The following is a 12,007-nucleotide window of genomic DNA, read 5'->3' on the forward strand; positions in this document are numbered from 1 at the left end:
CTGGCTCCTCTGCCTATTCAAAATCCAGTTTGAACATATGGAAGCTCTCAGTTCATGTACTGTTGAAGCCTCACTTGGAGAATTTGAGCATTACTTTACTAGTGTGTGAGATGAGTACAATTGTGTGGTAGATTAAACATTCTTTGGCATTGCCTTTCTTTGGGACTGGAATGAAAACTGACCTTTTCCAGTCCTGTGGCCACTGCTGAATTTTCCAAATTTGCTGACATAGTGAGTGCAACACTTTCACAGCATCATTGTTTAGGATATGAAAAAGCTCAGTTGGAATTCCATCAACTCCACTAGCTTTGTTCATAGTGATGCTTCCTAAGGCCTACTTGACTTCACACTCCAGGATGTCTGGCTCTAGGTGACTGATCACACCATCATGGTTATCTGGGTCATTAAGATCTTTTTTGTATAGTTCTTCTGTGTGTTCTTGCCACCTCTTCTTAATATTTTTTGCTTCTGTTAGGTCCATACCGTTTCTGTCCTTTATTGTGCCCATATTTGCATGAAATGTTCCCTTGGTATCTCTAATTCTCTTGAAGAGATCTCTAGTCTTTCCCATTCAATTGTTTTCCCATATTTCTTTGTATTGACCACTTAAGAAGGCTTTCTTATTTCTCCTTGCTGACTTTCTTATCTCTCCTTGCTATTCTTTGGAACTCTGCATTCAGATGGGTATATCTTTCCTTTTCTCATTTGCCTTTTGCTTCTCTTCTTTTCTCAGCTATTTGTAAGGCCTCCTCAGACAACCATTTTGCCTTTTGGCATTCCGTCTTCTTAGGGATGGTCTTGATCACTGCCTCCTAAACAATGTCATGTGCCACTCTTCATAGTTCTTCAGGCACTCTATCAGACCTAATCCCTGAATCTATTTGTCACTTCTACTGCATAATCATAAGGGATTTGATTTAGATCATTCCTGAATGGTCTAGTGGTTTTCCCTACTTTCTTCAATTTAAGGTGAATTTTCCAATAAGGAGTTCATGATCTGAGCCATAGTCAGCTCTTGGTCTCGTTTTTGTTGACTGTATAGAGCTTATCCATCTTCGGCTGCAAAGGATACAATCAAGCAAAGAATACAATCAATCTGATTCTGGTATTGACCATCTGGTACTGTCCATGTGTAGAGCTGTCTCTTGTGTTGCTGGAAGAGTGTTTTCCATGATCAGTGTGTTCTCTTGGCAAACTCTGTTAGCCTATGCCCTGCTTCATTTTGTACTCCAAGACCAAACTTTCCTGTTAGTCCTGGTATCTCCTTTCTACTTTTGCATTCCAGTCCTCTATGATGAAACAGACATCTTTTTTTGTTGTTAGTTCTAGAAGGTCTTGTAGGTCATCATATAACTGTTCAACTTCTTTGGCATTAGTGGTTGGGGCACAGAATTGGATTACTATGATATTGAAAGGTTTGCCTTGGAAACGAACCAAGATTGCTCTGTCATTTTTGAGATGGCACCCAAGTACTGCATTTCGGACTGTTTTGTTGACTATGAGGGCTATTCCATTTCTTCTAAGGGATTCTTGCCCACAGTAGTAGATATAATGGTCATCTGAATTAATTTGCCCATTCAGGTTCATTTTAGTTCAGTGATTCCTAAAATGTCGATGTTCACTTTTGCCATCTCCTGTTTTACTTCTTTCAATTTACCTTGATTCATGGACCTAACATTCCTGGTTCCTATGCAATATTGTTCTTTACAGCATCAGACTTTACTTCCATCACCAGTCACATCCACAACTGGGTGTTGTTTTCACTTTGGCTCTGTGTTTTTATTCTTTCTGGAGTTATTTCTCCACTCTTCTCCAGAGCATACTGGGCACCTACCAACCTGGGGAGTTCATCTTTCAGTATCATATCTTTTTGCCTTTTCATACTGTTCATGGGTTCTCAAGGCAAAAATACTGAATTCTCAAAGGAAGAATACTGAAGAACACAGAAAACTAACTAAACTGGTCACATGAACCACAGCCTTGTTTAACTCAATGAAACTATGAGCCATGCTGCGTAGGGCCACCTAAGACGGACCGGTCATGGTGGAAAGTTCTGAGAAAACACGGTCCACTGTAGAAGGGAATGGCAAACCACTTCAGTATTCTTGCCTTGAGAACCCCGTGAACAGTACGAAAAAGCAAAAAGATATGATACTGAAAGATGAATTCCCCAGGTTGGCAGGTGCCCAGTATGCTACTGGAGAAGAGTGGAGAAATAACTCCAGAAATAATGAAATCTTGTTAGAGATAAGTAATAAGAAGCCAGATCCAAAATGGCCTATGTACCATAGCAAAGACTGGACCTTATCATAATGATACAGGGAGCTATTAAAGGCTTTTAGTATTTCAGATTGTGTAGAAGCAGCACTACAGAGTGAAGAATGGTTTGGAGAGGTACAAGAATGGAGTTAGGTCAGTAATCTCACAGTAAGGTAGGAGAGAGATGAGTTAAAGAAATAATCATGAGGTAAGACAGTTTGAGGAGATATGAAGGAGGTTAAAACTCCATGAGTTTTAGTGGTTTGAGGAGTATAAGGCAGTGCAGAGGAAGAAGTTTAGATAGATGTACTGGAAGTGGCAGAGTGCTAAGAAGAAAGGCTCTACAGGAAGACTGTGAATTACTCTTTCATCTTTTAAAGAATATATTGAATAAAGAAGATATTAAACTCTAAGTAAATGGTCTAAAACATTATTATTGTTGGAGCTCACATTTATTCAGCATGTAATGCCAAGGTTCTAAAGCACCTACAAGACCATTTTATGTTTACCACAACCTAGTGATAACCTCACAGTATATAAGGAAATAGTTCGTTAAAGAGTTTGAATGACTTACCCAGAAATGAAATTTGAATCTAGATCTATGTGGATCTAAAGCCTATGACAAATCTTCAGTAGGAAAATAGTACTAATTGCTATAAACATTGCAATAGATTTAAAGTAAAAAATATACTTACTCTATAAGCCCTCAACCACTTTTACTGGTGGTTGATTTCAAACAGTGAGGTTCTTTTTAAACCATCTACTACATTCCTTTCTCTGCTGCCTTAACTTTTCATTGTGATAAATGTCACTTTTAAAACTAGCAGCTTATTTTAAGAAGATTATAAGAAGTATGAGACACAGGAGACTTAACTGACATCTTTAACACATCCCAGATATAAGCAGATCTTTCAAATAAAGACTGCTACTTCAAACAAAGGAGAATAGAAAAAGAAATCTGTATAAGGCCAAAAAAAATCTTGATTAAAAAAATATGAACTAGGATATGACGTAAAGAATGTTTATACCTGTATTAGTGAATGTTTAAGAAAGAATTTGTTCACATAAATTTGGAGAGATCCTGGTTTCAAATGATGAGTCACAATTTGGAAGTGAGCCAGAGTTCTAAAAACTGTCTGAAAATACAAATATGTGGCTGCAAAACTGCAAACATCCAGGGTAGGGAAAAAAATCAAAGAGAAATCAAGGAGCTAATTTCTAGGAAATGATCTCCCACATGTTCTCAGAACTCAACAGCCGAATGACTTCATCTGAATAAAAACTATAAGTTTATCTAGTTGATAAAGAAATATTCTGAAGAGCTGTCTTAATACAAGAGATATTTTTACATAGTGAATTCTATATCAAAATTACCAATGCCTGGTTTTGATATTTTCTGGAATCCACAATATTATATATTTTATAATTATTGATATATATATGCGCATATATATACATATACACACACATATATAAAACTAAATTTTTGAGATGGATAATCATAAAATGTCAGACAGTATAAAAATTCCGAAAGTAATAAGGGAAAAGCCATCTTGCAGGGAGCAGAAGGAAAAGATTCACTATCAACATGATACATGGTTTTAAAAAACCAAAAAGGGCTTACCAAGAGGTCACTGTTGGAGAACATCAACAAAGGATGCTCACACATTTTAAGAACTAACGCAGAAGGAGTGCCTCACCATTTGTGAGATAGAGCCAAAGATCACATTCCAGCTCTACTACTTCTTAGTTTTGTCCCCTTAGGCAAGTTTCTTAACATCTGAACCACTGTTACCACACCTGTATATCAAGGATAAATAATTTGCTCACCTCAGCGAGTTTTGGGAAGATTAACTGAGATGAAGGTAAAACACACAATGTGTAAAAGAGTTCCTGCCAAATAATAAGAAACTGTTAAGTATTATGAAAAAGAAGTAAACAAATATTTGAAAAGTACTAACTACTAAATCCTTAATGTCCTTGATTAACAAAACTTTGAAACTTTTCTATTGATTAACTAAGAATACATTAGTTATTTGGGGTATAATTATAGGCAGGGGCAAGTTAGGTATAGATAATGTCCATTTGTCTATTAGTACAACAGAAATAAAAGGCTACTGACTTGCTATCATGGAACAGAATAGAAAAACTGATGACTTTGTGAGACTCATTAAGGGAATGGATTGCTCCAGACAAGGAATAAGTAGCAAACGGTGCTTTTATCCATCTATCCACCACATATTGATCCATCCAACCCATCACTCAATTCTTTAGGGGTGAAGGTTAAGCACAGAGAGCTGTATACGTACCTATATCCAAGATGTGCATCTCTGCTTTTGCTTATCTATGGATGGGGTATTTACACAGAATGAAAATGCAGAGATATAAAGAAAATAAGGTTGAAATGGAAGCCTGGGTTACTTGAAAATATCGTAGGACATTTAGAAAGGGGATCTTCACAATTTATTCTCAGGCTCTGATGGTATATTACTCTCTACTGCTCTGATTGGGGGAATTCCCCCCAGAGTAAGATATCAGAGAGGAATAAATTTCACTATTAGTCTTTCCCAGGCTGTATGTAACTGGAAGGTCTAAGAATTGGAAAGATCCTGCAGTAACCATTTCCCCAATATTGTGGCAATCAACCAACAAAGAGATAAATGCATGATGAAGTTCACAGATCAGTTACATGGACTGCTCCAGTTATCAGAGATCCATTCTATTAATTAGGGCAGGCTTAGAGAGACAAGCGTCCCAATTAGCTTAAATTTAAAAAAAAAAAAAAAAAAAAAACCTGCTAAATTACAGAACAGTAATGTGATAATGTAAAATATAACACTATCTTACGGACTCTTTAAGTGCTTTAAATTTAATTTTCAAAGAAATAATTATATACTCATAATACCATGCACCTTCGAAAAATTAAAAGAACAGTATAACTTTGAGAATTAGTAAGAAAGAAAGATAGCTGTACAAAAAAAAAACCCCCCAAACCCCCTTACCTAGAAAGGCAAGAATCTATCATATAAAATTTAAACAAAAAAAAATTCATGGACTCAGGGTCCTAGTTTTTCCTCATATTTGTAATCTTAAATAAAAGGAGTACAGCTTAGTCTGCTTTGAATACTGAGTATGTATAAAATCAAGACTCAGAAGTAGCAATTTTATAATTTGTATATAAATTACCATTTCCAATCAAAAAGCATTCAAAATATTTATCAAAATCACATCTGGCATCTGTGACTCACAATGATAGATGTCTTATAGTCTTTGTCACAAATAAAACTCAGGGACTAATCAATTTTGCTATGGCAACCATTGCAAGGCAATAGCCACAGTGACATGGAATGAAAAGGAAACACTAATGAACTAGATGCACATTAGAAGAGTATTCTAAGAATGCCTATTTACTTCCCATGTCATATGGCAATGTGTGCATAGAAAATATTTCAGATTTATCAAAAATTTACAATTGTATTGTTTTTCTTTGGTGAAATAGGGGTAGGTCATGCTGCCAGGTTAGAGAGAACTACTTAAATTGGTTGCTCTTACTCTGATCATGTCAGAACAAATTGACACTATGAAGATTCAGAAACCGTGCATATACAATGTTCTCTTTAAATGTTAAATAATATAAACAGTACAGGTAATGTATGTTGTCAGCATTCAGGAATTAGAAAAATGGAAACACAAAGACTGATATTTAAAATTTACAAGGACCTAGGAAGTCTCCTACTGAAATCAACATCCATCTATTTTAGAGATTTAGAACAATTTTTAATTCAATCACCTAACTTTAATCAGAATGAGCAAAAGTAATGTTAGCTCTGTCCTCATCATGTGAATGGCACTAAGAAGTCTGGGCTTAGGATTATGGCTGAAGATATTTAAGACATGTCTTAAATTTGGGATCAATTATTAAAAACTAAATGGTGAAATAAATTAAGATATTTTAAAAATTAAGTTACATGTTCAAAATTATTCATTGAGTGTTTACAATGTGACTAGAACTGTTCCAAGGCAAGAGATATAACAGTGAACAAAACACACCAATGGAGTACATAAATAAAAGTAGATGTGATGTCAGATCCGTGATATGTCAGATAGTGATAAATGCAATGGAAAAAGTAAAGGGAGAAAGGGGTCAGGAGTGTCACAGCAGGGGTTACAAATTTAAATAGAGTGGTCAGGGAAGGTCCGGAGAAGGTGACATTTAAGTGGGACTAGAAGGTGGTAAGGGAGTTGAACCACGAGGAATATCCAGAGAAAGAGCATTCCATGCAAAGGAAAAAGCCCTTAGGGGGAAACTGTGCCTGGCCTGTTTGAGGAACATCAAAGAAGCCACTCAGCCACTGTGGCTGGAATAAGTAACAATTTTAGTTTTAGGAAGAAAGGTGGGATACTCTGGTAAGGTACTTCTTTATCCATTAACCACCTTCTAAAAGGTATTTAAACAAGGACATACTGATATCCAACTCTGTCTCTTCAGAGCTTCTATTTCCCACATGAATAACATTCTAGTGTCTAACAGACATCACAAACTTATGTCCAAAATACTGCTTGATTAATTACATGTCCTATTAAGTTCCCCTGAAGCTCCCAATTATATCTAGAATAAAACCCAAATTTCTTACCTTGGTTCTCAATTCCCTAAGACTTGGCCAAATGCCTTTCTTCTCTTTGTACCTTGAACATACATTTAGGTGTTTCCTCTGTAACATTCTTCCAAGATCTCTTGTGACTTCAATTAACTTGAAGGTCAAATATGACCTCCAATCAGCTATAGAAAATAGGCCTTCTCAGTTTCTTACACTACTTTTATCTGTTCAAAACTCTTTTAACACTTTATAAAAATACTAACTTCTTACTGTTTTCCTTCTCCAACAGAATTTAAACTTCATGAAAGCAAGGTTTTTATATGCTTCATTCATGGCTACATGCCAAGCATCTAGAATATTCTAAAGAGTAAGCACTCAAAAAAAAGGTATTTTTGAATTGGTTAACATCTTGTACATCTTTCAGCACAAAACAGGAAAAAAGCTGAATGGAAGAAAAACTGATCCCTACAGTTTTAAAGAACAGAATCAACTATTTGACTGAGCTGATATGTCTGTACTATAAAAGTCAAGATATTTTATGAATTATATTTCAAATTCCTTGAATCCAGCACTTACATCTAGTTAACCATATTTCATATATTGAAGTATATTGTATTTACATCTACTTGATAATTTCTGACTGGTTCTGAAGGTGCTATAGTATATTTAAGAGGGAAAATCTGAAACTTCTTTTATTGCTAAATGTCAGCTGGAATTCAGGGTCCCTTTTAGTGAAAAAATAAGGCTATTTCACAAAAGAGCAGCCAATTTTCAACTATAGAAAACAAAAACCAAAAGTTCATTATTAAGTCTTTGGAATGAAAAGTAGTCTTAAATAAACAAAAAAATGAAACCAAGCCCAGAAAGCACAATACCTATAACTTTACCCTATACAACCTCTTTTGTAATAAAGTCATCCATTTCTTTGAAGGCATTTGATTTTTAAAATACTTGTGTAAAATAGATTATGAGTGGGGCACTGTAACACCCGCTTATACCAATGGACAGACAGAAAATTAATAAGGAAACACAAGCCTTAAATGACACATTAGACCAGACAGACTTGATAATTATAGGACATTCCATCCGAAAGCAGCAGAATACACTTCCCTCTCAAGTGTACACAAAACATTCTCCAGGATAGATCAGATCTTGGGTCACTAATGAAGTCACAGTAAATTTAAGAAAACTGAAATCATATCAAGCATCCCTTCTGACAACAGCGCTATTGGATTAGAAATCAATTACTGGTGGTCTCATAGAATGAGTTAGGGTGAGAAGACATACAGATGGCTAACAAACACATGAAAAGATGCTCAACATCACTCATTATCAGAGAAATGCAAATCAAAACCACAATGAGGTACCATTTCACGCCAGTCAGAATGGCTGCGACCCAAAAGTCTACAAGCAATAAATGCTGGAGAGGGTGGCAGAAAAGGGAATCCTCTTACACTGTTGGTGGGAATGCAAACTAGTACAGCCACTATGGAGAACAGTGTGGAGATTCCTTAAAAAACTGGAAATAGAACTGCCTTATGATCCAGCATTCCCACTGCTGGGCATACACACTGAGGAAACCAGAACTGAAAGAGACACGTGTACCCCAATGTTCATTGCAGCACTGTTTACAATAGCCAGGACACGAAAGCAACCTAGATGCCCATCAGCAGATGAATGGATAAGAAAGCTATGGTACATATACACAATGGAGTATTCCTCAGCCATTAAAAAGAATACATTTGAATCAGTTCTAATGAGGTGGATGAAACTGGAGCCTATTATACAGAGTGAAGCAAGCCAGAAGGAAAAACACCAATACAGTATAATAATGCATATATATGGAATTTAGAAAGATGGTAACAATAACCCTGTATGTGAGACAGCAAAAGAGACACAGATGTATAGAACAGTCTTTTGGACTCTGTGGGAGAGGGCAAGGGTGGGACGATTTGGGACAATTGCATTGAAACATGTATATTATCACATGTGAAACGAATTGCCAGTCCAGGTTCGATGCATGATGCAGGATGCTCGGGGCTGGTGTACTGGGATGACCCAGAGGGATGGGATGGGGAGGGAGGTGGGAGGGGGGTTCAGGATGGGGAACACATGTACACCCATGGCGGATTCATGTCAATGTATGGCAAAACCAATACAATATTGTAAAGTTAAAAAAAAAAAAAAAAAGAAATCAATTACTGGAAAAAAACTGTAAAAAAGAAGAAACAAGGAGGCTAAACAGTAAGTTACTAAACAAATAATGGAGCACTGAAAAAATCAAATAGGAAATTAAAAAATACCTAGAGACACATGATAACAAAAACACAATGATCTAGAACCTATGGGATGCATCAAAAGCAATTTTCTAAAGGGAAGTTTATGTAAATACAACCCTACACCAAGAAAAATCTCAAATAAAGAACCTTAATCTTACACCTAAAGCAACTAGAGAGAGAAAAAACAAAACCCAGTGTTAGTAGCTCGAAAGCAGTAAAGATCAGAGCAGAAATTAAAGGCAGGCACAAGGACCAAGAAAACAACAGAAAAGATCAATGAAACTACAAGCTGGCTCTTTGAGAAGATAAAATTGATAGACCTTTAGCCAGACTCATCAAGAGAAACAGGGAGAGGGCTCAAATCAATAAACTCAGAAAGAAAAAGAAGTTAACATGGACAACAAAAATATGCAAACGATCATAAGAGACTACTATAAGCAACTATATGCCAATAAAATGGACAACCTGGAAGAAACGGACAAATTCTTAGAAGGGTACAATCTCTCAAGATTTAACCAGGAAATAATAGAAAATATGAATAGAACAATCACAAGCACTGAAACTGAAACTATGATTATAAAACTCCCAACAAGCAAAAGTCCAGAAGCAAAAGGCTTCACAGGTGAATTCTATCAAAGATTTTGAGAAGAATTAACACCTATCCTTCTCCAACGATTTCCGAAAAATTACAGAGGAAGGAACACTCCCAAACTCATTCTATGAGATTAACATCAGCCTGATACAAAAACCAAAGATACTACAAAAAAGGGAAATTTCAGGCCAGTATCACTGATGACATTGATGCAAAAATTCTCAACAGAATACCAGTGATCTGAATCTAATAATACATTAAAAATATCATATACCATGATTAAGTGAGATCCCAGGGATACAAGGGATCTTTAATATCTGCAAACCAATGTTATACATCATATTAACAAATGAAGAATAAAAACTACGATTATCTCAACAGATAAAGAAAAAGCTTTCAACAAAATTCAACACCTATTTATGATAAAAACTCTCCAGAAAGTGGGCATAGAGGGAACCTACCTCAACATAATAAAGGCCATACACAACAAACCCAGCAAACATTACACTCAATGGTGAAAAACAAAAAGTACTCCTCTCAGATCAGAAACAAGGCAAGAATATTCACTCTCATTACTATTATTCAACGTAGATTCGGAAGGCATGGCAAATCCATGGTCATCAGAGAAAGAAACCAAAGGATTCCAAATTGGAAAAGAAGAAGTAAAACTTTCAGTATGCAGACGACATGCATAGAAAATACATAGAAAATCCTAAAAATCCTAAAGATGATACCAGAAAACTATTAAAGCTCATCAAAGAATTAGGTAAAGTTGCTGAATACAAAATTAATATATTGAAATCTTTTGCATTTCTATACATAAACAACAACAAAAAAGAGAAATTAAATAAACAATCTCATTTACCATCACATCAAAAATAATAAAATACCTAGGCTTCCCTTGTGGCTCAGACCATAAAGAATCTGCCCACAGTGTGGGAGAACTGGGTTCAATCCCTAGGTTGGGAAGATCTCCTGGAGATGGGAATGGCTACCCACTCCATATACTTGCCTGGAGAATTCCATGGACAGAGGAGCCTGGCGGGCCACAGCCCATGGGTTCAGAGTTGGACACGAATAAGCGACTAACACCTTATGGTTAATTTGCAGTTAAACTCTGAATTTTTATCAAGCAGCATAAAAACTTTATAAAATAATCTGATTGTGGGGTTTTGCTCCCTTTCTCCTTTACTTTACTATATGTTGTTCATTATTTACTGTATTAGGCAACTGGGATACTCAACTGAATAAGATTTGGTTTCAATCATACATGGCACAATTTAAGGGATTCAATACTTTGCAAATATGTTAGTTACTTTCATAGACGACAAAGTTTTGTTTTCATTAACGTCTTTATTATTTTTAGGATTATTTAGGCCTGACTGATAATTCCCAGGCTTTGTCAACATGCCAGTATTCTTCCCACACTTGAAGAATAAAGTGTGATCCCTTTATGATAAGCCAGTACACAAGAGTTAGATTTGGATATATAAATCCATGTATATTGTGAAATTTAAAATATGATTCAATCTATAGGAAATTCTGACATTCTGTTAACGTTTCTGTTCCCCCTTCAGTTTTATAGATTTTCATTGATTTCTACTATATTTGGCACTGCATACAAAATTAATGTTTTCTCTAAATCTGGTTGTATGTAATATTTTGATAGAAAAAATAACCCTTACTTTTCTTGACTTTTTTGTCCTATGTAGTTTAATAAAGAACTATTACCTTATCTGTTGAAATTCTAGACTTTGATATTCTGAGTGTACCTAGAAAAACATTTAACTTTAACACACAGTTTAAAAGGGTGATGTAATAGTTTGACACAAAACATGTTTCCTAGAAGATGACCGATTAACTATTAGTAGAGGCATTTATGGATTGCAGATATCCCAAGCGTGAGGCCAGGGCCCAGCTAGTAACCACCAGCAGCAATTATTTATTGGCTGATTTTTATGACTCAAGAACTGCTAAAGAGCTCTATAAATGCCACCTTTTGGGCATCACATTTTAAATATCATTAAAACTTTTTGACCACCTTTTAGTGATCCTTTTACTTCGTCCTTATTCTTGTAAAACTCTATTCATACTCTCTTTCTTGGAGGGCTTATTCTAACCACACAACAGAAAATTTGGAAAACAGGTAATAAGATAACCTATCATCCTACTTCTAACACAACCATTATTATTATATTGATATATTCCATACTATTCTGATTATTTAAAAAATATATTTATGATTTCTTTGGCTGCACAGGGTCTTAACTGCGGAATGC

The 12,007-nt window shown here is 35.6% G+C and overlaps 1 protein-coding gene across 1 annotated transcript in view; it reads right to left on the minus strand.

Moving 5' to 3' along the window:
- ITFG1 (integrin alpha FG-GAP repeat containing 1) overlaps window positions 1–12,007 on the minus strand; it is a 296,021-nt gene that overhangs the window by 196,378 nt on the left and 87,636 nt on the right. The window lies entirely within an intron of this gene.

The sequence above is a fragment of the Bos javanicus genome, chromosome 18, assembly GCF_032452875.1.
Source record: "Bos javanicus breed banteng chromosome 18, ARS-OSU_banteng_1.0, whole genome shotgun sequence".
Taxonomy (NCBI): domain Eukaryota; kingdom Metazoa; phylum Chordata; class Mammalia; order Artiodactyla; family Bovidae; genus Bos; species Bos javanicus.